This window comes from Mauremys mutica, unplaced genomic scaffold, assembly GCF_020497125.1.
Source record: "Mauremys mutica isolate MM-2020 ecotype Southern unplaced genomic scaffold, ASM2049712v1 Super-Scaffold_100101, whole genome shotgun sequence".
Classification (NCBI taxonomy): domain Eukaryota; kingdom Metazoa; phylum Chordata; order Testudines; family Geoemydidae; genus Mauremys; species Mauremys mutica.
Genome location: NW_025423268.1, coordinates 1071020 through 1098789, shown reverse-complemented (window position 1 = coordinate 1098789; position 27770 = coordinate 1071020). Strand labels below are relative to the sequence as shown.

The 27770-nt window shown below is 49.8% G+C and overlaps 4 non-coding genes and 1 pseudogene across 4 annotated transcripts; 1 reads left to right on the top strand and 4 right to left on the bottom strand.

Moving 5' to 3' along the window:
* Positions 1–3448: 3448 nt before the first annotated feature.
* On the top strand, positions 3449–3522 carry TRNAT-UGU. The gene has a single exon. It is a non-coding gene; the product is annotated as a tRNA-Thr (tRNA).
* Positions 3523–7815: 4293 nt separating this feature from the next.
* On the bottom strand, positions 7816–8032 carry LOC123359180. The gene has a single exon (XR_006575831.1). It is a non-coding gene; the product is annotated as a small nucleolar RNA U3 (small nucleolar RNA).
* Positions 8033–12002: 3970 nt separating this feature from the next.
* Positions 12003–12218, bottom strand: LOC123359184. The gene has a single exon (XR_006575833.1). It is a non-coding gene; the product is annotated as a small nucleolar RNA U3 (small nucleolar RNA).
* A 3233-nt stretch (positions 12219–15451) lies between these two features.
* On the bottom strand, positions 15452–15643 carry LOC123359182 (annotated as a pseudogene).
* A 5224-nt stretch (positions 15644–20867) lies between these two features.
* TRNAQ-CUG lies at positions 20868–20940 on the bottom strand. The gene has a single exon. It is a non-coding gene; the product is annotated as a tRNA-Gln (tRNA).
* Between the last annotated feature and the right edge of the window lie 6830 nt (positions 20941–27770).

Genomic DNA, 27770 nt, shown 5'->3' with positions numbered 1-27770 from the left:
GCTTTCTAACCCATCTCCCTAAACCCTCAGCCACCACCACTTAACAAAGGGGCCTTTCTACACGATGGTTCTGGTCTCACTGAAGGGTCATTACCAATTGTTTGCTCAGACCAGCATTAGGGAAAATGGTGCCCTGGGCAAAGCTTGTACTTTGGCACTTCCCCATTGCCCCTGGACGATCCCCACTCCCCGTTTACCGCTAGCTTCTGCACTCCCAGCCCTTGCGCCTCCTTCACCCCTAACTCCTGCCCCCTCCTGTGCCCCCTTTGCCCTTAACTCCCTGGGCCACCAGCCATTGCCCCTCTCCTGCAGCCCCTTCACATGGCTCCAGTGCTGGGGGCCCCACACTTGTTCTCCCTTTCCCTGGGCTTTGGCATCACTAGCCCCTGCTTAGCGAGTAGGGTTCAGTGGTTCCCAAAATGTGGGGCATGACTCCTAGGGGGACACAGAGGAACATTCATGGGGGCACCTCAGGGCCTGAGCCAGCCCCCATGGAGGGAGCAGCACTCAGCCCCACTCTGCCCCAGCTCTTCCCCAACCCCACCCTCACCCTCACCCTCAGCCTGGGCCTCTGGCTCCCAGCTCGGCCTCGACCCCCTTACCCCTGTCTGCACCCCTCTCCCCAGCAAGCAACAGCCCCACTCCCAGCCTCGGTTCTTGACTGCGGCTTCCAAGGGGCCACAGCCATGGCTAAGAGGGCGCAGTGTGAAATGTTTGGGGACCCCTGGTTTAGGGTGATGTTCACAATCACTTCTATGAAGTCCAATAAAAGCTATTCCTCACCCACCTATCCCTCCATCAGGATGGACTAGGTATGTTCTGCTGCCCTTCACTCATGCAGGCAGGATAATAACATTTCATTCCACTCAATCCTAAAGTGATTTGTAACCCGCCACCAGCCAAAACTGGTCATTTTGGGGAAGCGGCCCCATCATGCTGCATAGCTAGGCAGAGTAGGTGTGTCTATGCAAACACGATCTGTTTCTGATGTCTTTCCCCCAGCTCCTCACTAGATGTGAGGGGGGAGCTCATTCAGCCCCTGCTTCCGCTTAGTATTTAAAAACTCCTTATTGTCCCTAGCTCTGCTGGCCTTAGATTTCTCCTCCTGTCTGTTGCTTGACAGCTCAGATGAGGTGGCGGAGTGGTTAAGGTGATGGACTGCTAATCCATTGTTCTCTGCACCCATGGGTTTGAATCCCATCCTCATCGGATGCATTTAGTCATCACCCCTCCTTTGTAGGCAACCATGTCCCCTTTTGGTACAGTGACAGATCAAACAATGTTGCTTCTTGCAAACAGAAACTCAGAACTCCCTTGCTTTAAATAAAATGTCTAAATCCCAGATTTCTTTAAAAAAAATTCTCTAGGGCTCTTTTTCTTAGTTTTTTTCTCCAAAGGGAACATCCTCATCATCTCCCCCAAACACCCTGGGACCTGCCCAAATTATTAAAATACCCTGAACCCATGCAAGGCCAGAGCAGTGAACCAGAGCTAGTGTCCAGGCCAAGCTGTTCTGAAGGAGGCAACTCAAACGTTTTCTCCCTGCTTCCCTTGGCAAGGTCTGACTGAGAAAACAAAATTCCCCAAACTGAAAATTTTCTGCTGAAAAACCAATACTAGTCTGGTTGGGGACTTTGGTTTGAAAGTATTATTGTTATTATTCTCTTCTGATTTCTGAATCAGTTCAGTTCTTCTTGTCCTCCAGGTGTGTTTCCAGCTGCTGAGTTGTGGGGGAGAGAGGCCAAGTCATGATGTCTCTTCCTCTCTTTCATAGTTTCTTGCGACTTGCTAGGAAGCTCCTTTGCTACGATGTGAGTCAAGCAGTGTCCATTGTCGCTGTGCTATCTCAGAGAAGCCTGCATTGTACACGGTTCCTGGGATAGTCCTTGGGAGTGTGGATCCCTACAATGGGCCAGCAGCGAGTCTGGCGCCTCCATTGTCACACCTGAAAGGCTGGTGGGTGGCATTTCCCAACCTCATAACATAGCTCAGTAACGCACACAGAGCAAAACTTCATAACTTCCCAACCAATGCGAGCACACACCATCCAACACGATATTAATGTTCAACAGATCAAGACTTTTGAAATGATACCTCACCAGGCAGACTTTGTACAAACCATGTCATCATTATATGAGAGTGGTGAATATGGGGCTTCCAGGGTGCTGCTTTGAGCACAGCATGCCACACCTGCTCTTCCATTGCAGTGGAGATGTACCCTTAGAGGCCATCTCTCCTGAGATAAAGATGGCAGCAGGGCTGGCCTGGGTCATCTGACTTGGGCTCCTGGAGCTAAAGCTGAAGGGCTAAAAACTGTGGTGCAGATATTTGTGTTGATGCTGAAGCCTGGGTTCAGAAACCCTCGCGCCTCGTGGGGCCTCAGAGGTTGGCCTCAAGCCCATATGTCTGTCCTGTAATTTTATAGAGGTTGGGAGGGAGTTTAGCAAGTGGAAATGGTAAAACCGCATCGAGGGGACTGGAACACTGACCTGTCAGCTCTCAACACCCAAACTTTCAGTAACTCTATTATCAGTGTCTGCGAGTGTAATTTAAACCGTAGGTCCATCTAGCTCTGAATCTTTCCTTCTGACAGTAGCCAATACCAGGTGCCCCAAAAGCCACCCCGTAAGGCACCACCCAGAATCTCCTGTTTACAAAACAGGGGCTTTAACCAGCTAAACCATGGTACCTGCTGTTATTGAAAGCATCCTGTCTGCCCACACCTGACTCTCTGCCAATCCCCACTGGGCCCTGACAAGCTTTGCTCGTGTTTGTATTCTGTAAAGCAGAGGAGCAGGTGACGTTTTGCTCCCAAGGTGTGTGTGAGATTCTTTGGACAGGTCTGCACAACAAAATTAGGTTGGTGTAATTACATTTCTTAGGCTGGCAATGCAGTTCTATCAACCTAATCCCAATGTAGATAGCACCTCAGCTGTCAGAACTTTCTGGAGCTATGAAAGGGGAGGGGCCCAGCCTCTGTAGCAGGAATGCAGGGCAGGCGAGTTCACGGCAGGCATTATGGGATACTGGTGGAGGCCAGTTATGGTGATATAATGACCAGCAGCATTTACACTGACAATTTGTCACTTTAAGTTTGCTGCACAAAGCTCTAGGCCTCTCGTCGTGATGGTTTTATTTTGTCACCAAAACAGGGCAATTTTGTCACCAGACGTGGCATTGCAGTGTGTGCACCAGCCACAAGCTGCCGACCGAGGGAGCGTTGTGTGTTTTTCACACAACTGAGCAATATAATGATGCTGAAATAACTTTGTAGTGCAGACCTGGCCAAAGATTCACACACACACACACACACACACACACAGCTTTCAAGGAAAACTTCACCTGCTCCTCTGCTTTGCAGAATCCAAACACAAGCAAAGCTTTTCAGGCCTCAGTGGGGATGGCAGGGAATCAGGTGTGGGCAGAAACTGTGTTTTAGCCACAGGCAGGCACCATGGCTTAGCTGGCTAAAGCACCTGTTTTGTAAACAGGAGATTCTGGGTTTAACTCCCAGTGGTGCCTTGTTGAGTAACTCTTAGGGCACCTGGTATTGGCTACTGTCAGAGGACAAAACACAGAGCTAGGTAGACCTGTGGTTTAGCCCAGTGTGGCTTTTCTTAGGGTTTAAATTACACTCACAGGCACTGGTAATAGAGTTACTGAAAGTTTGGGAGTTAAGAGCTGATAGGTCAGTGTTCCAGCCTATCACAGATGACCCCCCTCCCTCTGGGACAGGGGCAGGTCTCAGCTCTCACATGAAAGGGCTCATTGTGGCTGTCAGAACCTGTGGGCAGCTCATTTAGTTTGCACCGAGGGTTGAGTCCTGCCTTGTGCACCGTGTGTGAGAATGAAAATCCTAAACCGCCCTTTGAAATAACAAATGCAGCAGGACGTGTTATTGTCCCTGCCCCAAAGCAGACAGACCAATGGAGAAATGCCATTGAGTCCAGGGTAATACTCCACTGCCATTTTACCTTGTTTGCTTGCTAAACTCCCTCCCAACCTTGAGGGCTCCCAGAGCCCGATATTGAGCTTGAGCCGAGATGTCTACGGTGCAAATTTACCACCCCACGGCCCTAGCCTGGGAGCCTGCACTGGCACGGGACAGCCGTGGGTGTTTCATTGCAGTGTGGACATAGCCTAGCATTATGTCTACACTGCCATTAACACACCCAAGTCACTATTCTCAAACCCTGGGTCAGTTGATTCAGGCTTGTGGGGCTTGTGCTGCAGGGTTATAAAATTACAGTGTAGACACTTGGGCTTCAGCCCAGCCTCCGAGACCCCACGAGGGGTGAGGGTCTCCGAGCCTGGGCTCCAGTCTGAGCCCCAGGAGCCCAAATCAGATCATCCAGGCCAGCCGGGCCAGTGGGATTTTATCACAGTATAGATGCCCTCTCAGGGTATGTCTACACTGCAATGTAAGCCCAGGGTTAGCAGAAGTCATGTCAGCAGCCCCAACACATAAACATAAACCACAAGGGAAAGACCCACCCCCCAAATAAGCTGGGCAGTGTCCTTCTCCCTACGGTTCATAAATCCAGCAACCAAACGTCCTTTAACAGGAGCCATCCCCACTCTTCACCCCACTCACAGCAGTTGTCCTTAGTCAGTGCAAGCCCAGAGGTGCCTCTGTACAGTTCACCTGCCAGCCTGGGTGGAAAAAGGGAGAAAATAAGAAGGCACCGTACTCACTATGTTGTCTACGGACTCACTCATCCCTCCACTGCTACTCTGTGTTAGGGTTGGTCTAACACCTAAATTTTAGTATTAGGACCCAGGACACAACCCCCTTGGCTTTAGAACCCCTGTCCCCTGCCTAGCAAGTGCTATTGAATTGAGGGTGAGTCCCTCCATCAGGGTCTGCCAAGCCCAGTTCTGCTGCCCTCGAGTCACACAACAAGGATAAAAACCCTTTATTTTACTCCTGCCCCTGTAACATGGAGACTGGGAATCCAACACCAGCCAAAAGTGATCATTTCGGCAAGCAACCCAACCTATTTCCAACATACTGTAAAATCCACATGCAGACTCGTACACGAAACCTTGCAAGAAAATCTTCCTGAGGGGGTCTGAAGCACCTGCTGCTGGAGGGAAGGAGGGAGCTGTGGGTTGGTATTGAGGAGCAGCGTGAGGAGAAGGGGCCTGTGGGTTGGGATTGAGGGGCACTGGGAATAGGAGGGGGCTGTGGGTTGGGATTGAGGGGCACTGGGAATAGGAGGGGGCTGTGGGTTGGGACAGAGGGGAAGGGTGAAGAGGAGCAGGCTCTGGCTGGGAGTGAGGAGCAGTGAGCACAGCAGGGACTGAGGGGCACTGGGAAAAGAGGGGACATGAGTTTAGGCTGAAGAGCATCTTCATTTGGGGATCCAGCAGGACAGGTGAAGGCAGCAGGTGATTCTAATTCCGTAGGGATATTCTGTGTGTGTGTGTGTGTGTGTGTGTGTGTGTGTGTGTGTGTGTGTGTGTGTGTGTGTGTGTGTGTGTGTGTGTGTGTGCGTGCGCGCGCGCACGCGCGCGCGCGCAGGGGAGGAACATGCTCTATGCCCAGAGACCTTTATTCCTCCAGGCTGCAAGGACAGAGGGGCTGTCAGGAAGTTGCCCCTTCAAACTCACACACAAAAAGGCCCTTCTGAGGAAAGGGAAAATCCTGTAGAGAAAAAGTAACATCAAAGAGGACATGAGAAAGACAGTTTAAGATCTTCATGAGTAGTTTATCACCTGACCACGGATTTGAACCATGGATCCTCAGATTAAAAGTCTGATTCTTTATCAACTAAGCTAATCAGGATCATGAAGAACAGGAGCAAGTTGGTGCAGAGGAGAAACTAGTCAAGAAAACAAGAGCAAGAAACAATAGGGGAAACCTGCTGCTCTCTCTGGCCCAGTCAACACTACGAGTTTATATCAAAACGTCTGTTAGTCTATAAGGTGCCACAAGACTCTTTGCTGCTTCTACCAACTGAGCTAGCGAGGCTCACATAGGAAAAGTGCAAGTTGGTGCAGAGGTGAAGCTAGTCAAGAAAATTCTTGGGTGAGTTCCCAAAGCCTGAAGGGTCAAAAATATTGTCACGGGTGGTTCAGGGTATATGTTCACCCCCCAAAAGCAAACGGAAAAAAATTGTTTCTCGCCTTTCTTCAGTGTCACCGTATGTCTACTGGATGCTGCTGGCAGACGCGGTGCAGCAGCGCTACACAGCAGCATCCCCTTTCTTTCCCTTCCTGAGGGCAGATGATATCGGAGGACTGATATCTGTCATCGTCGTCCCGTGAGTGCTCCTGGTTGGCCTTAGTGAAGTCGGCCAGGGGTGCCTGGGCAAAAATGGGAATGACTCCCAGGTCATTCTCTTCTTTAAGCTTTGTCTAATGAAGATTCAGTCCTGCCTGGAATATCATAGCAGGTGGAGGCTGCCCTCCCCTTCCTGCCTTTGAATTCTACTTGCAGAGGCAATAAAGTCAGTGTTGTTTCAAATTCATGTACTCTTTATTACTTCATCACACAAATGGGGGTATAACTGCCACAGTAGCCCAGGAGAGATGGGGGAGGAGGGAAGCAATGGGTGGGGTTGTTGCAGGGGCACCCCCTAGAATGACATGCAGCTCATCATTTCTGCCAGATATCTGGGGCTCTGACCTGGAGCAGCCATTTGCTTCTCTAGTTCTTTAGTAGGCTTGCCTGATAGTTTAGCCAGGACTTCCTCTCCATTAGACAAAGCTTAAAGAAGAGAATGATCTAGGAAGGCATTCCTATTTTTGTCCATATGCCCCCAGTCAACCTCACTGAAGCTAGCCAAGAGCACGCACGACAGCAACAAACAGTACAGTATAACTTGCAACTATCATTGTCAATTAGCAAAGCAGCAGACAGTACAGTATGGCTAACAACCATCTTTGCTAACTTGCAAAAGGCAAGGGTATGCTGCTGTGTAGCACTGCAGTACCACATCTGTCAGCACCATCCAGTAGACATACAGTGACGGTGAAAAAAAGGCTGAACGGGCTCCATGGTTGCCATGCTATGGCGTCTGCCCGGGTAATCCAGGGAAAAGGGCGCAAAATGATTATCTGCCATTGATTTCATGGAGGGAGGATTGACTGACGACATTTACTCAGAATCACCCACGACACTGTTTTTGCCCCATCATGCACTGGTATCTCAACCCAGAATTCCAATGGGTGGGGGAGACTGCAGGAACTATGGGATAGCTATGGGATAGCTACCCACAGTGCAACGCTCTGGAAATCGATACTAGCCTCAGTACATGGGCGCACACCGCCAAATTTATGTGCTTAGTGTGGCCGCATTCACTTGACTTTATATAATCTGTTTCCAAAAACCGGTTTCTGTAAAATCGGAATAATCCCATAGTGTAGACATACCCTGACACAGCTTTAGAACCCTCTACCCACTATATGGCCAAGAGACAGCAACTCTCAGATCCTGTGTGGATTGTCTGATGGGCTTGGGGCCAAGAGCAAACTGCGTACCCCCTGCCAGAGCAGAAGAAGTAAAAAATAGGGGCTTCCCAAAAAATGGGAAGGGAAGAAGAGAGAAGCAAGTGGAAAAGGAAGAGAACATGCAGACACAGAACCCTACCTAAATTCTGAAATAGATTACAAGAAAAAAAGAGAGAGAGCAGCATAAATAAAACTTAAAAAACTTTCAGTAAGAACTGAATTAGAAACCTTTAAAACACCAGTTTTCACACTACCTTTACTTTTCTTCCAAATTCTACCAAAAGAAATTAAGACTTGCTACTAAACAACAGCTTTAAACAAGCTCAGATATTTATTTTTAAATTTGCTTTATAAGGACTAACCACTCAGTCTGTGTTCTCTTCTTCTCAGCTTCCCAAAAGGAAAGCAAGAACAGTCATCAATAGCAGACAGCAAGTGCATTAAAGCAACACTATTCACTCATCTCATGCTTAGAAAAGAACACTTTAACTCCTCATCGTGGTTAGCAAAGTCAGACACTTTCAACCACAACTCTCTAGTTACAAACTATAGAAATGATCCCTGAAAGTACAGTCTTATAAAGCTGTGCTCGGCTACACACCCAGGCTAATGTGCACAAGCTTTCTTCCCATGGTGAATGTTTTCATACAAGGGGTTTCACCCCCAGCGAATTAAAGAACAAAAATCTAAAACCAGGTTCCCATTTCATTAAAGCACAATTGAGACAGCTTTAGAAGACTGGCCATTAGAAGATGTTTATGTCGCTATTTACAGAAACACACCTCCTGATTAGCATGTGGAGCTCCTAGCAACTAATCAAACCCTCTTGCTTTGCCATACCTCTCACAGGCTCCTCCGTACCACATGACAGCTTGTCAGGCACAGACAATCGGGACAGGTCAGCCCTTTCTAGCATGCTCCGCAGCTGTTTCTCTCCAGCTTGCTCTCAAATTCATCTACACTAGAAGTTTTTGCAGGGTTCTATGTTACCGGTGGTACCTGCACTAAATCAGTGGGTCTCAACCTTTAGAGACACCTGTACCCCTTTCAGGAGTCTGATTTCTCTTGCATACCCCCAAGTTTTACCTCACTTAAAAACTACTTGCTTACAAAATCAGATGCAATATTTATAAAAATAAATCACTTGAATATAAGTATTGTACTTACATTTCAGTGTATAGTATAGAGAACAGTATAAACAAATCAATGTATGAATTTTAATTTGTTACAAATTTGCTAGTGCTTTCTATGTAGCCTGTTGTAAAACTAGGCAAATATCTAGATGAGTTGCTGTACCCCCTGGAAGACCATTGGATACCCCTGTTTGAGAACCACAGCACTAAATCACCCTTACTTTTAGAACTGGTGCCACTTGAACCAAGGCATTCTGAACCATTTCAGTGCTAGCAGACAGTGGCAACACAGCTGCACTAGGTCTGTTGTTCCTCCCTGCACAATTCCCACTTGGAAAGAAGATATCTTCTGGTCTGACCCTATTTACCATTGTGAGCTGCATAGGCAACTTTCTCTGTGTTATGTGAGCAGAATCCACACAATATATACTACCTGTATGGCCCTGAGGATGCCACATCGGCCGCAGCTGCTGATTGGGCCACAGGTTGAGAATCACTAGTCTATAATTTTGCAAAGTCCATTGCCACAGGCTTTTCCCCCATGTCTGCTGTGAGACAAGAGCACATGAAATTCATAGCAATATAAATATGAGTGAAACCACCCAAATAGATATACATAAAAACTAGACAGTCTCATTTTAAAACAAAGAAAAACACAGGCCACACAGGGAGTGGGGCAAGAGTCTTAAATGATTTATACCCTCTCCTACCCGCCATTCAGCATAAGAATTAACCTAAATGGATCATGACTATTTAAATAGAGCATCTTTCTCCTACAAAGCAGAATAAGACAAAAGGTTGAGGCTGTTCCCCTTCACATTTGAGGGGGAGGAGGGAGGAGTAGAAGGATTTAGATGCTCAATCCACTTCAGATTAGGAAAGAAACCAAGCAGACTAATGATTTACTCAAAACCCACCCCAGCAAAAAGAAAACCAGACTATCTGCACCTAAGCGTTATACAAGTTTCTAAATAAAGCTATTATATCTAACCTTCCTCATAACTAGATTTCTGGTTCACTACAAAAAGTCCTTCTTTTATTCAGTATACAAAATCTAACCACTCAGTCTGTGCTCTCCCCTCTCGCTTTTACAACTAGCAGTCTATACAGTAACTCCTCACTTAACGTTGTAGTTATGTTCCTGAAAAATGCCACTTTAAGCAAAACGATGTTAAACGAATCCAATTTCCCCATAAGAATTAATGTAAATGAGGGGGTTAGATTCCAGGGAAATTTTTTTCACCAGACAAAAGACTGTGTGTGTGTATATATATATATATATATACACACAAACACAGTATAAGTTTTAAACAAACAATTTAATACTGGTACACAGTGATGATGATTGTGAAGCTTGGTTGAGGTGGAGGAGTTAGAGGGTGGGATATTTCCCTTACTGCTAAATGATGAACTAGCAATTGGCTGAGCCCTCAAGGGTTAACTCTCCCACTCTGCAAGGCAGCAGGAATGGAGGGAGATATGCACATTTCCCTTAAGTACACTGCCTTGTTAATTAGATCAGCTTGCTGTGATCCCAGCTGCTGCAAGCTCTCTCCCTCCTGAGCCCTGCTCTATGGAAGATGGGGGTAGGGGGACACCCTGAGATTAGCAGGAGCAGGGGGTAGGGGGACACCCTGAGATTAGTCCCCCCTTCCTTCACTCCCCCCGGCACAGCAAGCAGCAGTCTCAGGGAGCCACTCCAAGGCAGAGGGCAGGAGCAGCACATGGCAGGGGGACACAGCTGAACTGCAGGCAGCTGCTGTGCAAGGAACTTAGGGGAGTGGGGAGCTGATAGGGGGTTGCCCGATCCATCCTGGTTCCAAGCCCCCACCAGCTAGCTGCAACGGGCTGCTCTTCCTGCAAGCAGTGGACAAAGCAGGCGGCTGCCAAACAACATTAGAAGGGAGCATTACACAACTTTAAATAAGCATGTTCCCTAATTGATCAGCAACATAACGAAACGTTAACCAGGACGACTTTAAGTGAGGAGTTACTGTAGGAGGCTTTAGGTCAGCTCAGCTACGTTTCTCAGGGGTGTGGATTTTTCATTTACCTCAGACAGAAAAAAAGAGAGTAACAGAAAAGAGAAGAAATAAGATGGGAAGGAAAACACCCAGTGGGGCATGGGAGATGTTGACATATGCAAATCCCTCATGTAAACCCCTCCCCCCATGCCCTTCATTGTCTCCTCCACCCATTGCAGGGTTCCCCAGTCTTTCTCCATGGCAGGGGTTCTGTGTGTTTGATTCCACCCATAGCAAGGTCCCCCATTCTCCCCAATGGCAGGGGCTCTGTGTGAGCCGCTTTTCTCCCCATTCCACCCTCTACCCACTATAGGGCCAGGCGACAGCAACTCTCAGATCCTGTGTGGATTGTCTGATGGGCTTGGGGCCAAGAGCAAACTGCCTACCCCCTGCCAGAGCAGTAGGAGTGTTGCCAGTGTTGAGGCAGCAAACAGTGGTTCGTTGCCCGGTGTGCGTCGCACTAATTATCACACCAGGGTGGAGAATGCAGAAAAAGTTTATTTGAGCCCAAGTAAGGTGCAAAGGGAGATATTACAATCTCAAATCCTGCACACAGATGCAAGCTGTGTGTCTCTTCTTATACATGACTTCAACAAGGCATCCTCATTACCCCCATTGCCCACTCACCCCCCTTCTACCTTCTAGTCCCCTCCCATATAATAGGCATATTGTATAGCCGGCAATTACATCAGACAGGTTAAATCATCCTTGACAGCAAACAATTTATCTCCTAACTTTTCAAGGCTGTTAGGTTGGTTTACTTCTGGATTTATTACCTTGCCTTCCCTCCCCTTCTCCTCTTTCTAAACTAAACACAAGTAGGGCTTCTTTATTATCTCCTGCCAGTGCTGTACTGATAAGGAGCAGTTACACATTCCATTCTCACTTCTAACTTGGGAATTCAACTAGAATTTAATATGGAGGGACTCTGGACAAGCATAAAATAACTTTGGTTCAATTCAGGCCTAGTACAGAAAGACTTCATTAACACTGTGTTTTTCTACCCTCCTGAGTTATCTAGGGATATGCCTAATGGCACCAACAGGAGTAAAACTAGGGGCTTCCAGAAAAATGGGAAGGGAAGAAAAGAAAAGCAGAGAAGAAAGTAGAAAAAGAAGAGAAAGTGCAGACACAGGACCCTACCTAAATTCTGACATAGATTACAAAAGAAAAAGATACAGCAGCATAAAGGAATATTAAATTTTTTTTAGTAAGTACTGAACTAGAAATCTTTAAAACACCAATTGCAAACTAGGTTTACTTCTCTTCCAAATCCTATCAAAACAAATTTAAGTTGTGCCGTGAAACAGACTATCAGCAAAAACTGTAAACAGATTCATGTAACAGAAAAACCCCAAAACATATTTTTCAATTTCCTTTGCAAGGTTTAACCACTCAGTCCGTGCTCTCCCTCTGCTGGCTCCCCCAAAAGAAAACAGGTAAAGTCATCAATAGCAAAGAGCAGCTCTATGAAAACAACACTGGGTGTTTACTTCACGCTTAAAAGAAACAATGTAACTTCCCCTGCTGGTTAACCAGATCAGACACTTTCAACCACACTTCCTTAATCACAAACTTTAAAAACAATCTTTGAAAACACAGTTTTGCTCAGCTACAAACCCAGGCTAATGCGCACACGCTTTTACCCCACGGTGAGTGTTTTCATACACCGGGTTTCACCCCCAGCAAACTAAAGGACACAAGTCTAAAGCCAGGTCCCCATGTCATGAAGCACACTCGAGACAGCTTTAGCCCACTGGCCATTAGAAGATGTTTATGTCGCTATTTACAGAAACACGCCTCCTGATTAGCATGCGGAGCTCCTACCGACCAATCAAACCCTCTTGCTGTTACTGCCCGAACCTGCCCCGCCTCTCACAGGCTCTGCTCTGCCACGTGCCGGTGCCGCGCCCGTTTCCCCGCAGGCGGAGCCCGGCCCGGCGCAGCTCTGCCCGCCCGGGGCTGCGGCTGGTTCTCTCCGGTTCCCCGGCACTAGAGACTTCGCGTGTCACGTGACCGGGGGCAGGCACCGCCTCTGGCTGCTTCGAGACTGGAGCATCCGTGGGCGGGGGGGGGATACCAGATGGGTCATTAGTGCCCAGCAGCAGCCCCCGCCCCCGTCACCTCCTCTCGCTCCCCCAGCGCCTCCTGCCCGCTGACAGGGAGGGAGGGAGAGGAGTTGAATGCGGGAGTGGGGTATTGGGGAAAGGGGTGGGTGGGGGTGGGGGCGGGGCCTGGGAGGAGCCCGAGGGGGGCAGCCCCCCCAGCATAGTGGAAACTTGGCGCCCCTACATCCTACTAGTGCAACCTCAACCAGGGCCGCGCGGGGGGGGGGCAAGTGGGGCAATTTGCCCCAGGCCCCGGGTCCCGCAGGGGCACCCACGAGAGTTTTTTGGGGCCCCTGGAGCGGGGTCCTTCACTTGCTCCGGGGGCCCCAGAAAACTCTCGCAGGGCCCGGGCCCCCGGAGCTTCTTCGCTCCTGGTCTTCGCTGACGGGGGGTCCTTCCTCTACGGGATAGAAGGACCCCCCGCCACCGAATTACAGCCGAAGCAGGACCCGCCGCCGGAGTGCAGCCGGATCTTCGGCGGTAATTCGGTGGGGGGGGTCCTTCTGTTCCGGGACCCGCCGCCGAAGTGCCCCGAAGACCCGCGGTGGGGGCTGCACTTCGGCGGCGGGTCCCGCTTTGGCAGTAATTCGGCAGAGGGGGGTCCCCGCCGTGGGTCTTTGGGGCACTTTGGCGGCGGGTCCCGGAACGGAAGGCCCCCCGCTGCCGACTTACCGCCAAAGTGGGGTCCCCCACCGCCGAAGACCCCGGGGCCCCCGGAATCCTCTGTGCGGCCCTGACCTCAACCATTTAAATGCTGCAAAGCGGAGGCTGAGCAGCGGGATTTGGTTCAATTGCTGCTCTCAGCACAATTCCTCAACACCGTGCACGGTGTATCCAGGAGACAGCAAGTCTCTAGTTTTGCAAGTATATCGCCACGATTTTCCCCCTTGAAACAGCAGCACCCATAATTCATAGCAATCTAAATATCAATAACTGTTAGTGAGCCTAGCCAAATAGTCTTGAATGAAAGCTAGAGAGAGCTGCCATTAGAGTCACGTACTGTACACGTTTGTTTCCCTGGAGAGTGTTCGGTAACCATCTGTAGAGGTGTAACAGGTATTTAACTACAGTCTCTTTCTCCTGAAAAATGGGAAAAGGCAAAGGCTTAAAGCTGCCTGTAGGAGAATTTTCAAAGCCATACAAGTGATCTGGACACTCAATTCCCACTGATTTCTAAACTGGTTTTCAAAATCCCACATCACAAACAAATAAAAAGAAAGGCTGAGTAAGCAAACCCCTCACAACAACGCATAGAAAAACTAAGTATTCTATAGATTTAGAAACAAAACCAGCTGTTATAAACTTCCCAAAGCATAATTTAAAAAGTCATATTTTAAAGCTTTTTCATTCATTCGTTTAATACAACCTCCCCTCCCCACAGTCTATGCTGTCTCCCTCCTGCTTCTCCAGCAGGAAGAAGCAGCGGGCATCAGCGCCAGACAGCAGCTGCATTCAAGCAATCCCACCTATTCGGTGCCTGATTGGAAGAAAACCTTGTCAAAATCGTCCTCCAACAATCCCTTTCGAAAGCACGTCTCTAGCTAAGCGCCGGCCATTTCTCCTGCACAGACACCCTCCCTGCTGCCAATCCCCGGCTACCCTGATTAACGTCGTAAAGACTCGTTTTTTAAAACAAGTGGTCACGAAATAAAATGGATCGTACCTTTTGCAAACAGCCTTTTTGTCAGCAGATGGCCACATTCTTCACAGCAGTGTGGGGAGCACACTTTGTAGTTTGTACAGGTCGAGTTTATTGCCCGCCCCAGAGGCTCCTAGCACCCCTCAATTCACTCCTAGAAGCTCCCTATGTGCCCTCTCCCATCCCACTCTTTTTAGGGACTCCCTGAAATTCCCCCAATCTCAGACCTTACCAGAGAATCTCTGCACCCTTATTCTCCCCATACCAAGTTCCCCACACTTCTTCCCACACCAAAGGCTTTGTTCACACCCCCATTCCCACTTCCCCATGGCAGGGACTCTGTGTTCCCTCTATTCCCCCATGCCGGGGTCTTTGTGTGCCCTCCCTTCCCCCCATGCCAGGGTCTTCCAATCTCCATAGGACTAGGGGTTCTGTGTACCTCCACGTATCCCCTCGCTTCATTTCAGGGCCCCCATTCTCTCCACCACTGTAGAGACTGTGTGCACCCCTATTTGCCTCTTCTCCCCCATTCCTCCCTCCTTCCCAAACCAAGCTCTCCCAGTCCCCTTACCTGCCAGGGGTTCTGTGGGTCCCATTTTCTCTTCCCCCACTTCCACCTTACGACCTGTACTAAGGGCTCAGAGAGGCTCCGAGAAAGTTGCATACCAACGAACTGGCAGAGCATTAGGGGTAGAAATAGGGGCTACTCAAAACGGGGGAGAGGGTGGAGAAAAGAAGAAAAAGTGGAAAGTGGAGAGAACTTGCAGAATTAATATCCATGAGCCTATAACTTTAAACTAGAACGAGGGAGGACAAAAGAGAGGGACACTGCATAAAAAGGTGGACTTAGAAGTTCAAGCAATTAGAGGTTCAATTAAGCAACTGTTTAAATAGAAAGTGTTGTATTTTTACACTGCATTTTCTTCTGTCATGCTATTAGAAAACTCACTGAAAAATACCCACATCCTCCCACAATACAGAAGCAATAATATTAGTTACAATCACTACATCCCTTCTCTAAATATACACATCAGAAACAGAAGTTAAACACCAACTTCAAAAAATGTTTTTTAAAATAATTTATACAGACTAACCACTCAGTCTGTGTTCTTTCCCTTCTACCCCCCAGAGGGAAGAAAGAAAAATCATCAATAACAGACAACAACTGCATCAAAGCAATACTGCTTACTTGCTTTACACTCAGGAAAAAGCACTTTAACTCATCCTCGTAGTTAGGGAGACCAAGCACTTTGTGTTAAAACAACCTCCCACGCCTATAGTCTAACGTCTAGAGTGCCTATATTTAGTGGTTACAGTGTGTAATTTAATATATCAAATCTCCCTATGATCACAGAGACAGCGAGACTGACAAACAGCACACTGTATGCATGTCTCATTGTGGCACCTAACGTATGAAGAAACTTTTTAAAATGCCCTCTTTAGCTTCTGTTACAAATAAACGTCTTCCCGAATTTCACCAATCACTTCTTCTAACTAACAGAGGAACACCCCTTCAGCCAGTCAGATATTTCTTCCATAGCTCGTTTTCATAGAGGCAGGACTAACAAACTGGAACTGGCTCCGTAGGAATGATGCATCAGAACAGTTACGCACAAGCAGCAGGCATTGCAAGAGCCGAAGGTGCTGACATGCTTCAGAAGAGATGTACACAGTAAGCAATCCGCTCTTAAAGCAATGACGTCTGTTCCCCAGAGATCCCCATTAGGCCTGCTCTACACTATGCGTTTATACCAAATTTAGCAGTGTTAAACCGAATTAACCCTGCACCCTTCCACACACCGAAGCTCTTTACCCCCAGTCGGGGCTATTGCAGATTATGTATTCCTTACGCCACCCGATCTTAAACCGGCTGCCCAGCTCCCAATGGGGTCCAAACCCCAAATAGATCCCTTTTTCCCTCTATAAGCTGTAAAATCCTGTTACAGGGCAGCTGCCTTGCAGCCTGCACAGCTGCCTGCCAGTGCGAGAGCTTGTAAGGCACTAATCCGGATAGTGGCAGCTGGGTAGCAAGCAAGTTAAAAGCCAGCAGAGTGGCACAGTGGGAGCGTGCTGGGCCCATAACTCAGAAGTTGATGGATCAAAACCATCCTCTGCTATGCATGGGCTTGTTTCTTTTCCCTCTGGGTCTTCAAGTGAGGCGATGATCAGCAGAGCACCAAGAGCCTGGGCCATGAGGTGGCTGAGGCAGTGGCCTGCCAGGGAGCTCCCTGGCACCTCTGGCTGCCTGGGCTGAAGGCAAGAGGCAGGCCTGGGCGTGGCCAGGGCCTCCTGTCCCGGAATGAGGCTGCAGTGCTTCCTGGTCCCCTTTTCCCACCCACACCGGCAGGCGGTTGCTGGTGTGGGAGGCTCTCGGGATGCCAGGCAGCGCTGTGTGTGTGGCTGTCAGGGGAAAGAGCCGAGGCTCCCGACTCGACCTGCCATTGACTCGCGTGGCTCTGCGCGCCGTCAGCCGGGGCGGGCCAGGCTGCGGACGTGACTCAGGCTTGGGCAGCCTGGCTGCGCTTTCCTGACGAGGCATGAGGCAGGCCAAGAGCTTTGCACAGCGGACAGGGAAGTGGGAGGGAGGCGTCTTTGAGCCGGCGTGTCTCGTCCGCTTCTCCCTTGCAGCTTGGGCAGAGGTGGGAAGGGAGCGAAATGTTCCCGGCTGAAAGTTTCTGTGCTCGGCCTTGAGGATTAAGCCTGAGCCTCCGGCACGGCTGCTGGCAGATGGGTTTCTGAATGGCATCCAGCCTGCTCTTCGGGCCACCAGCTGAAAGCACTGAGGCCAAAAGGCAGCAAAACTGGACTTTTGAGGATCCCTCACAGTCCTCGGGGAAGCAAGACAGGCTTATCACAGTCCCTGGGTGGGCTCGAACCACCAGCCTTTCAATTAACAGCCAAACGCACTGACCCATTGCACCACAAAGGCATAGACAGGCAAGGCTGTATTGAGCACAAAAATCAGGAATCAGCTCAGGGTATAGCACATGCACGCAGCGGTTAGACAAGCAACAGCAAGGAACTGGACTGGTATGGAGCAAAAGTTCTGTGGGAAGGAACCGAAAAGAGCATTGGGGCTGCGGTATAGCGCTTGCATACACTTTCTTTGGCCTGTTTTCCTATAAGAGTTAGCAGTGAGAGATTGTTAGTCACAGGTCAGTGGGTGGGTTTGTGCAAACTAGGAGTGTAGAGAAACCAGCAAGAGGAAGGAGGCTGAAAGACTTCTCTGGCTTTAAACAGAATTGTGCCTTAATAGTTCTTGCTTTGAAGTTCTCCATTGGCGTCATTTCTGTGAAGTGATCCTCACTTAGAGTTACCTAGTTCTCAAAGTCATGTGAATGGTGTTTGGTGCGTGTCTGGGAGCTCGTCATGGCAAGGTAAAAAGTGGTGGGGGTAGAGGTGCTGTGTAACATCCAAGGGTGTCAGCATTGATGCTTGGCTCTTTAGAGCTCAGATCAAAGGATGTATTCCTACTGACTCAGGAGTAATTATTGGGCTTTGATTTATTGTGTCTTGTTTAAATATAATAAATCAATACCCAAATATGTTTCAGTTGACCCTTGATCAAAGGGTATATTCACCCTATCCCCTGGGTTGGGGGGTGATAATTGATTGCTTGGGCTTTGGTTTGTTGTGTTTTGTCTGGATGTAATAAATCAATCCCCAAATGTGCTTTTGTTAACTCTGAAACTTTACTAGGGTAAGAGGTGGAAGTGGAGTGGATGGGGGAGCCACAGCTGTCAATCCTGTGCTGTGAGAACAGGAGATAATCCAAAATAAGATATATCAACTTCAGCTACACTATTCCTGTAGCTGAAGTTGTGTATCTTACATTGACACCCCCCTGCCTCAGTGTAGACCAGTCCAAAGTGTAAGTAGTCTCTTAGCCTATCCAAGGCTGTGATCAAGTGTCTTGGGGTCTATCTACACTATGAAATTAGGTCACATTTATAGAAGTTAGTTTTTTAGAAATTGTTTTTATACAGTTGATTGTTTGTGTCCCAACACAAAGGGCTCTAAGTGCATTAAGTCAGTGGACTGCGTCCACAGTACCAAGGTGAGCGTCGACATCTGGAGCGTTGCAATTTGGGTAGGTGTGGGTAGCTACCCCACAGTTCCTGCAGTCTCCGCCATTGGGATTCTGGGTTGAGATCCCAATGCCTGATGGGGCAAAAACAGTGTCATGGGTGATTCTGGGTACATGTCATCAGATCCCCCTCTCTCTCCCTCCCTCCATGAAAGCAACAGCAGACAATCATTTCACACCTTTTTTCCTGGGTTACCTGAGCAGACGCCATACCCCGGCAAGCATGGAGCCCGCTCAGCTCACCATCAACGTACGTCTCCTGGATTCTGGCAGACATGGGACTGCATTGCTACACAGCAGCAGCTCATTGCCTTTTGGCAGCAGAAGGTGTGTGTTATGATTAGTAGCCATAATCATCCTAGGTGCTCTTTTTGCTGATCTTAGTGAAATCAGTTGGGGCACCTGGGCAGACAAAGGAGTGACTCAGCCAGGTAATTCCTATCTTCTGCCAAGCACCTAGGAGATGATGATGATGACTAACAGTTATACTACACCATTTGCTACCAGCCTAAGATGTAAAAGCTAGATGAATCAAAACAAGAAATTGATTTGATTTGTTTTGTGAAATCAATGGCCTGCTAAACCCAGGGTTTTGAGTTCAATCCTTGAGGGGGCCATTCTGTATGACAGTTGTTTGTGTTTCTCCTTGATACAAAGCCACCCCTTTTGTTGATTTTAATTCCCTGTAAGCTATGTTGTCAGTCGCCCCTTCCTCCATCAGAGCAACAGCAGACAATTGTTTCACGCCTTTTCTCAGTGCAGAACCAGAAGCTGCAAAAGCAAAACCAGGCAAGGAGGCAACAGCAGTGCGGTGACGAGAGTGATGAGGACATAGACATGGTCATAGACTTCTCACAAAGTACGGGCCGGGCAAAGTGCACATCATGCTGATGAGCTCCTCATGAGCTCTGCAGGGTCACCTGTGCTGATCAGCTCGCCACGCTGGCCAAACAGGAAATGAAATTAAAAAGTTTGCGACCCTTTTCCTGTCTACCTGGCCAGTGCATCTGAGTTGAGAATGCTGTCCAGAGCGGTCACAATGGAGCACTCTGGGATAGCTCCCGGAGGCCAAGACCGTTGAATTGTGTCCACACTACCCTAAATTTGACCCAGCAAGGCCGATTTCAGTGCTAATCCCCTCGTCAGAGGTGGAGTAAAGAAATTGATTTAAAAAGCCCTTTAAGTTGAAAAAAAGGGCTTCATCATGTGGATGGGTCCAGGGTTAAATCGAGGTAATGCTGCTAAATTCGACCTAAAGTCATAGTGTAGACCAGGCCTTAGAGGGATTTTATAGCTACTGGCTGGCTGGGTGCCCACCCACCCTTTCATTGAGCACACTTGGTAACTACTAAGCAGAAGCACAGAATCATAGATTGATTTGCTGAGTCTCCTGCAGGCTTCCTAATGGCACAGCAGGGCTGCTCTTGGTTCTGCACAATGTTGTTTCGTTTAGCAGTGACTGTGAAGGCACTTCCAGCTATTTGACCGTGGGAACTCTGGTATTAAGTGGACACCCTGTCTTAGCTGTGTATGGCTGTATTGCTTGTAGATTTATATATTCTGTATTGATGTTACCAAATGGAGTATCTTGTAGCTGTCTGCTATAATTTGTTTAACTTGTACGAAATATGAATATGCTCACTCAGACTTAACCACCTGCCTTTCACACACTCCCTGCCCTTCGCTCTCTGGGGTGGGAACAAGCCACCAGCATGTGTGTCCATTGGATTTTTTTTTATTTAATTACTTCTCATTGTTAAATTATTTATGAGTGTTTTTTAAATTTCATTGCAGAGCGTTTTCTTCCTGCCACTGTCACCTGGCAGCTCAGGAATGTGAGATTCTCCTCCATTGCGTTTCTGCCCACAGAAAAAGAAGAGAGACCACACGTCAGTACCTTTGGTAATAAAAGCAACCTGGAAACAAACCAGCTGTCTCCTCCGTGTGCAGTTTGTGTCTCTTTTGCTGCAGTTGATGTGTGTGCAGCATGTGTGGTGGACAGGGACACTGTGTGCTCACATGGGAATTCACCACCCTTGGCGCAGGATTTGACTTGTTCCTGGAGTGAATGTAGCACTGGGGAGTGTCAGGCACAGGCTGCATGACCCCCTCCATTTATCCTTGGCGCAGATACAGCCCAGGCAGCGCTAGTGCAACCTCCCATCCTGCTGCCCTCCACCATCATCTGCACAGCCCACCTGTCAGGGCAGGAGGGGAATGTTGCTCCATGGATCCTGGTTCTCAGATGGGGCTGCCCTGGGATGGGGGTGGGGGTTGCATCCATTAGGTCACCAGACTGAGCCTTCTAAGATCCTTGGTGATTGTTCCCAAGATCCAGGACTTTGTGCTCAAACAAAAAAACATCTCCCAGCTTTAAAATAAGGCTGTTTCCTTGCAATATACAGGAAAGAAGCAGATTTTCACCCCAGACGGGACTTGAACCCACAATCTCTGGCTTCAGAAGCCAATGCCTTATCCATTAGGCCACTGGAGCCCTGATGTACAGCTATGGAAGAGATGGAAATTCCCTCTCATAAATGCACATTCCTCGCCTTTGCTTCAACACTAAATAGCCCCTTTATGTGCCTTACAGAAATGTCTGCATCCCCTGGCAGCGAGGCAATGGACAGAGCTGAGCACCACCTTTCTGCCAGCCATCTTTAGAGAAGAACCCCACCCTAGTGTCACCCCTCCCTCCTTCAGCACCTCCATGGCTGTGGCTCTGAGCAGCAGTAGGATGATTAGGGAGCGAATCTGGGGCTGGAAGGGGGGTAAGGTCAGCCAGTAAGGAGTAACCAGGTGGCTCCCTCCTGGACACAGTGGGTTCACCTGCTGCCTACAGGAGTGTGGGGGCCGTGCTGCAAAAGCCCATCTGACAGCAGCCGTGCCGGAGGCTCAGGCTTAATCCTCAAGGCCGAGCGCAAAACCTTCAGCTGGGAACATTTCGCTCCCTTCCCGCCTCCGCCCAAGCGGCAAGGGAGAAGCGGAGGAGACACGCCGGCTCAAAGACGCCTCCCTCCCACTTCCCTGTACGCTGTGCAAAGCTCTTGGCCCGCCTCCTCATGCCTCGTCAGGAAAGCGCGGCCATGCGGCCCAAGCCTGAGTCACGTCCGCAGCCTGGCCCGCCCCGCCCCGGCTGACGGCGCGCAGAGTCACGCGAGTCAATGGCAGGTCGAGTCAGGAGCCTTGGCTCTTTCCCCTGACAGCCACACACACAGCGCTGCCTAGCGCCCCCAGAGCCTCCCTCGTGTTCTCCCGCAGCAGCCGCCTGCCAGGGTGGTGGGAAAAGGGGACCAGGAAGCAGTGCAGCCTCATTCCAGGACAGAAGGCCCTCGCCACGCCCAGGCCTGCCTCTTGCCTTCAGCCCAGGCAGCAAGAGAGCTCCCTGGCAGGCCGCCGCCTCAGCCACCTCTTGCCTCATGGCCTAGGCTCTTGGTGCTCTGCTGGTCACTGCCTCACTGGAAGGCCCAAAGGGAAAAGAAACAAGCGCATGCGTAGCAGACAAAGGGATGTTTACTGCGGTTAGTTTCCAAGCAAGCAGATTCCGAAGCATTTCACACCAGTCGGGCTTATCTCTATAGACTGATAGAGTCTGTTCCCCAGTGTCCCCCTTCCCAGCTCTGACACCGCAGAGCCTTGCCTGTGTCCCTGTTCCACGTTCCCCATTCCTGTTCCCTTCCCCCCCCGTTAGCAAGATTCCAATTTCTCCTTCCACTTCCTGTTTGACCCCAGTTTATACAGTAATATTCTCAGCTAGACCTTAACCAATCATTTTACTGAAATGTGACTAACCAATCGTAACAGAATTCTCTAACCAATTATATCCCACTCCCCTAATTAACTTACACCCAGCAAAATTAACTCGGCAGCAGCCAGAAACAATTAGAGAACCAGACAGATTGACAATAGAAAAGTGGGAGCCAGAAAGATAAACCCTACAGAAATGAGGGTTTCACAACCACAACCATTGAGAAGGGATTTCTTGCCAGACCGGATGCTCTCTTAAGATCTGTTTCGTTATCTGCTGGTGATGGACACTATCGGGACAGGATCGTCTGCCTAACAGCCCAACCCCACCTTGTTCAGTGTGACGGGTTTGGGAGGTGAGGATGGGACCGTTCGCTTCCCAGCTCATGGCTGCCCCTGCTGCTTAGCCAAAGGCCTTAGCCTACGAACAAGGCTCAGACTCTCCGAGGGAGAGAAGGCCCAGACACAGGCAGACTGGGATTTTGGGTCTTTGTTTTATACCCCTGTCACTAGCTAAGTGATAAAGTCTAGGCCTTTGCAGGCAGCCTGAATATCTCTAGGCCTCCCTATTCCAAAAAACAGGGAATGAAATTAAAACATTCCCAGGGCTCTCCCTGTGCACCTGGCTAGTGCATTGGAGTTGAAAGTGCTGTCCAGAGTGGTCACATTGGAGCACTCTCAGATAACTCCCGGAGGCCAATACCATCGAATTGCACAATGCTGTGGCTGCACTACCCCAAATTCAGTGGCTGCTCAGTAGGCCACCAAGCCTGCCTGCCTTGTTTGTGGGGGAGAGGGGGCACAACAAACAATGGCAGTATCACTGCAGAAGGGAGCTCGCCCCCTGCCATCAGGGAGGGTTGCCTCACAGCCGCTGACTCCATGAGTAGGCAGGAGCTAGCCAGGGAAACATGCCACTGCTCTGCCCTGTTACATTAGCACTTCAGGGAGCATGGCACAATGCAAGGCAGAACGTGGGTGGGGGGGAGGCAGGTGACCCCATGTGCCCCCCCCCGCTTCACCAATGGTTGGGGATCCACAGGGCTGTGTGTTTAATTTTAGGGGACCCTGGTAAAAAGATGCTGAGAACCACTATGCGAGAGGTCTATGAAGCCAGGAATCAATGGGCTCAAGTGAAGCGCAAAGTGTTATTCACCCTTTCCCACCATGCAGTAAAGGTGGGGGGAGGGCGAGCCGCCTGATGAAATTCACGTGCGGAACTCCTTGCCATGGTACGTTGTGAGGGCGAAAGGTACAACTGGCTTCCACCGAGAATGAGAGACGTTAATAGAGACTAGGTCCCTTGAGAGTAATTAGTGAAGTTGGTCAGTGATGCAATCCCACGCCTGAGGCAAGCCCTAAATCTCTGACTACACAGAGACCAGGAGTGGAAGATGAGGGTGGATCACTTCAGCTTGTCCTGTTCTGTGCACTCCACCAGAAGCTCTTGTAGTGGCCAAAGTCAGAGACGGGACGCTGGGCTAGACGGACCGTTGGTCTGACCCACTCTGGCCTTACAGGAAATCATGGGGATGAAAGAATTAATTGCTAATGAGCTCTGCTGCATAAGGTCATCTAGAATAACCGGACAGGCCAGTATGAATAACCTTTTTGTACCATTCAATATTAACACAGAAAATATGGGGATGAGTTATTCTAATTCCTTCCTTTGGAAATGAAATGATGCATGAAGAAAAAAAATGAAACTCAAAACGATATCGGTAAGTTATTTTCTACATTATGCAAGCCTTGCCTCAGCAACTCACTCATACCGACAACACATGAAACCAAACAGCTAGGTGAATATAGATCACAAAATAGCCCCCTCCTAGAAAAACCTCATGCTAACACATCAAGCTCTAAAGATAATATAAATGCTATTTCTCTCAAAGCTCTGTTGGCCTATGGGGCTTTTTTTTGTTTTCTAAGCAATTTAAGCTTCAGCCGTCTAAAGAAGTTCAAGAAAAAAAATTCAACCACCAGGGTCTCATCTAGCTCAGGGTCCAACTCAACCTCCTCCCTGTGCCACTGGCCCGCCTTTCCCCTTCTGCTACCAGGTTGATTCAGGCACTAGGGCAGGAACAGGTTGAGGAAGTAAGTCAAACTGAGCAAGGCAGGCCAAAGCGAGTCTTGTCTTCATGGGCCCCTCACAATGACGTCCTTTTTGGGTGCAACTGCTGCAAAAACATCGTGGGCAGAGACGCATCAGGCCAAAGAAATGCCATGCAGCTGTGTTAGCCTGAAGAGCTAAAGGTTCCTGGTTCAAACCCGGGCTTTGGCAGGCCCTTTCATCCCTCTTTGTGCCGGGCTGGCTTCTTTCCTGGGAGCAGTAGCAGACCCTTTAGCTGACACGAGCCCCTGCTCCCAAGCCAGACAACAGACTGTGGGCTGTTGGCCCACCTGACGTTTAACAATGAGGGATAGGATCTGTCTTTCCCATATGACTTAATGGTTGACCAAATATGGCAGGAATAAAGTGAGGCAGTGGGAATAGTGCCAGAGGGGGTGATGGGCAGGGACTGAGGATGAAAGCTCCTCTGTGCAGCTGAGTGAGGGTAGTACCAGGGAAGGGACATCTGTTAAAGTGGCCATGTGGAAGGTGCAAGGGATTTGGGGGCCCAGGAGGAGGCACTTGATGTTCAGTTCCTTGGAGCAGCTGGACATAGACAGGGTGGGCATTCAAGAAATGCAGATTAATGACTTCAGGGTACATTGATGGGCAGAGGGTGATTGGAGAAAGGGCCTGTCTTTCTGGTCCTCCAGGCCAGGGAAGAACGATGGGGTTGGAGTCTTGTTCTTCACATCCGTGGTGTGAGTACAGAAGGTGGTGGAGCTCTGACTAGGTACCTAATTAGTGGTGGATTTTGTGCTCCGTGGCACTGGTTACTCTATATTAGTGTTTATCGTCCCAGTTAAGGTGTGAAAGAAAAGATCAATGGAAGGAAGTGGCTCCCTTCCTCTGGACTGCACGGTGTTTGGTGTTGGGGGGATTTCAATTGTTCCAGCTGGCCGGAGGACCACTGGTCCTGTTTTCCCAACCATCAGAGGAAACTTTTTTATGATGAGCACTAGCTGGCGCAGGTCTGTAGCAAGGTCGGCTTAGAGGACTTGTTTCTCCGTAGTTGAACGTGTGGAGGGTGGGCGATAGCCTCCTATTCCTCTGACCCGAGCTCACACCTGCTACAGAGGGGATACACCTTTCTGCGGGGACAGGCCAGGAGTCGCACTGACCGGATTTCCGTGAAGGAGAGCACGTCGACAGCCCAGTGCAGGGTGGTGCCAATGGACTGTTCGGATCACGCAGCTCTCACCATGTGCTCAGTGTGGGCAATTCCCTGACCCAGGGCAGAGGATATTGGAAGCTGAACATCCAGAGCTTGCAAGATAAAGGAGCAGGGGGCGAGGCCTGGCAATGTTGGCAGAACAGGAAAGCATCAGAGGGTCCTATGGCAACCAGGGGGATTGGTGGGAGTCAGTGAGGGAGGAGTTGGCGGCTTTGTTCTGGCAGTTGGGCAAACACCGCAACACTAAAGAAACCAAGGGTGCCACGTCCTGCAGTGTCGCCTGTGGGATTTCCACAAGAGCATCCAGGCAGGGGAGCTAATCAGCCTGTGACTGTATGACTGGATGAAACGACAGATGGCTGAGTTCCAGGAGAGGAGGCTGCAGCTGGCTGATATGAGCGGGAGCACCGAGTGAAGGGAGGGGCAGCCTCCCCTGACATTTTTGCAGCCTGCAGGGAATGGAGACAAAGCAGGGGGATGCGGGGACTCAGGGCAGGACCCACGGATCTGATAGTGCAGGACTATAGTCGCTGGAGGAGGAGAGAGAGTCCTGCGAGAGGAAGCCGCTGGTGGGAAGCAATAAGTGCAGAGTGCAAACTAGCCAGCTGAGAGTCACAGGGGTCTAGAAAAGGAACTAGCAGCAGGTCCCATTGTGTAATGGGCAGCACTCAGGTCTCTGAATCCTGTAATCTGAGTTTAAATCTCAGTAGGGCCTCCTGGAAATATGTTGATTTGCTGCCAAACCCTGGAGCTCAATGTGCTTGACTTCCCTCTCTTCGTGAACTAAAGTGAGGTTTTTCCCCACCTCCTGCTGGGTGACTGAGGCCGGGGCCAGCTCCAGACACCAGCACAGCAAGCTGGTGCTTGGGGCAGACCAACGGAGAGGGGCGGCACATCTGGTTCTTCAGCGGCAATTCGGGAGCAGGTCCCTCAGTCCCTCTCAGAGGGAAGGACGTGCTGCTGAATCACCGTTGAAGAATGAGGCGGTGGTGGTAGAGCTGCCGCTGACTGCAGCTTTTTATTTTCCCTTCACTTGGGGCAGCAAAAAAGCCGGCCCTGACTGATGCCCACTGGAGATAGGTCTTTGGTCCAGCCTGTTCAGTGGACTGGCCACTGTAGGTTGGGGGTCCCAGAACTTAACAGTCTGGCTAGAGATTCCTCCGGGTTGACCGGATGGTTGTTTCTCGCTGCTTCACCTGATGTCCACAACTTTGGTCCCTGCAGCTGCCACACTCTTCCTCTTGCCCACGTGGCATTTAAAGGAAGGAGGGCCAGGGCCAGGCTTCATAGTCAGGGCTAGGCAGGAGGGAGAAAAAGTCCCAGGCTGGAGCCCAGCACCTCTCCTCCTCTGGGCACCTGGAGCAGAGGTGGCTGGTGCTGACAGCTCCAAGGGAAGGCTTAAAAGCCACAGAGCAACCGAGGGCAGGGCAAGAGGAGGGGAGAACCATGCCTATGTGTGGCCAGCAGACAGCCACAGAGACACCCAGCCAGCCTGCTCTCTGCCATGCCGAACCCCCACTGAAGGCCACTCACAGACCAGCTGCTGACGCTCTGTGGCCAACATCAGAAGACGATAAGAAAGCAGGGCCAGCCCCCCTGGTGGGGCCTCTGACCATTTGTACTCCAGGTGCTCACTTTGGCAGTGGGGCAGGAGATTTTTTTCCCCCAAGAGGCTTTGACTAGCTCCCCTGCCTGGATGCTCTTTTCCTCAGCTGGCGAGAAGCAGAGACACACCCAGGCTCCCAAGGTGCTATGTAGCAAACCCCCCAAGCACACAGACAGGCGCACATTTGGAAGAGGGAAACTGCTCCACACTCTAGCCTGGGCAGCAGCCCATTTTCTTTGGCAAGTCAGGAAGGGCAAAGGCGAGACTGGAAGCACCTGGGGCTCATGCCCCAGCCTTTGTGACACCCAACCCCCAACTCCTTCCTGGGGCTCTAGCTGAAGCCAGAGCATTGGCCTGAGCGGCCAAGAAGAGGTTCCAGCCCTGAAGGGAGCAGGACTTTCAGCACAAAGTTAAAACTGGACAAACACAACCGCAAAGGGACTCAAGCCCTCAATTGCCTAAGCAGAGGTCAGACACCTTATCCGTTAGGCCACACAGTTATAATGGAAAAACCTCTCCAAGCCCTTCTTTGGAAAAGGCAGACACTGTGTTTCTTGGGTCATCTACTGAGGGGGGCCGAGACTCTCTGGGCACAAGAAGTCAATTTCCCAGCGAGAAGTGAGACTTAATTCTCTGGAGCCAGGTACAGGACTTTGGCAGGGAGGCTCAGGCATGAGGGATTGGGGT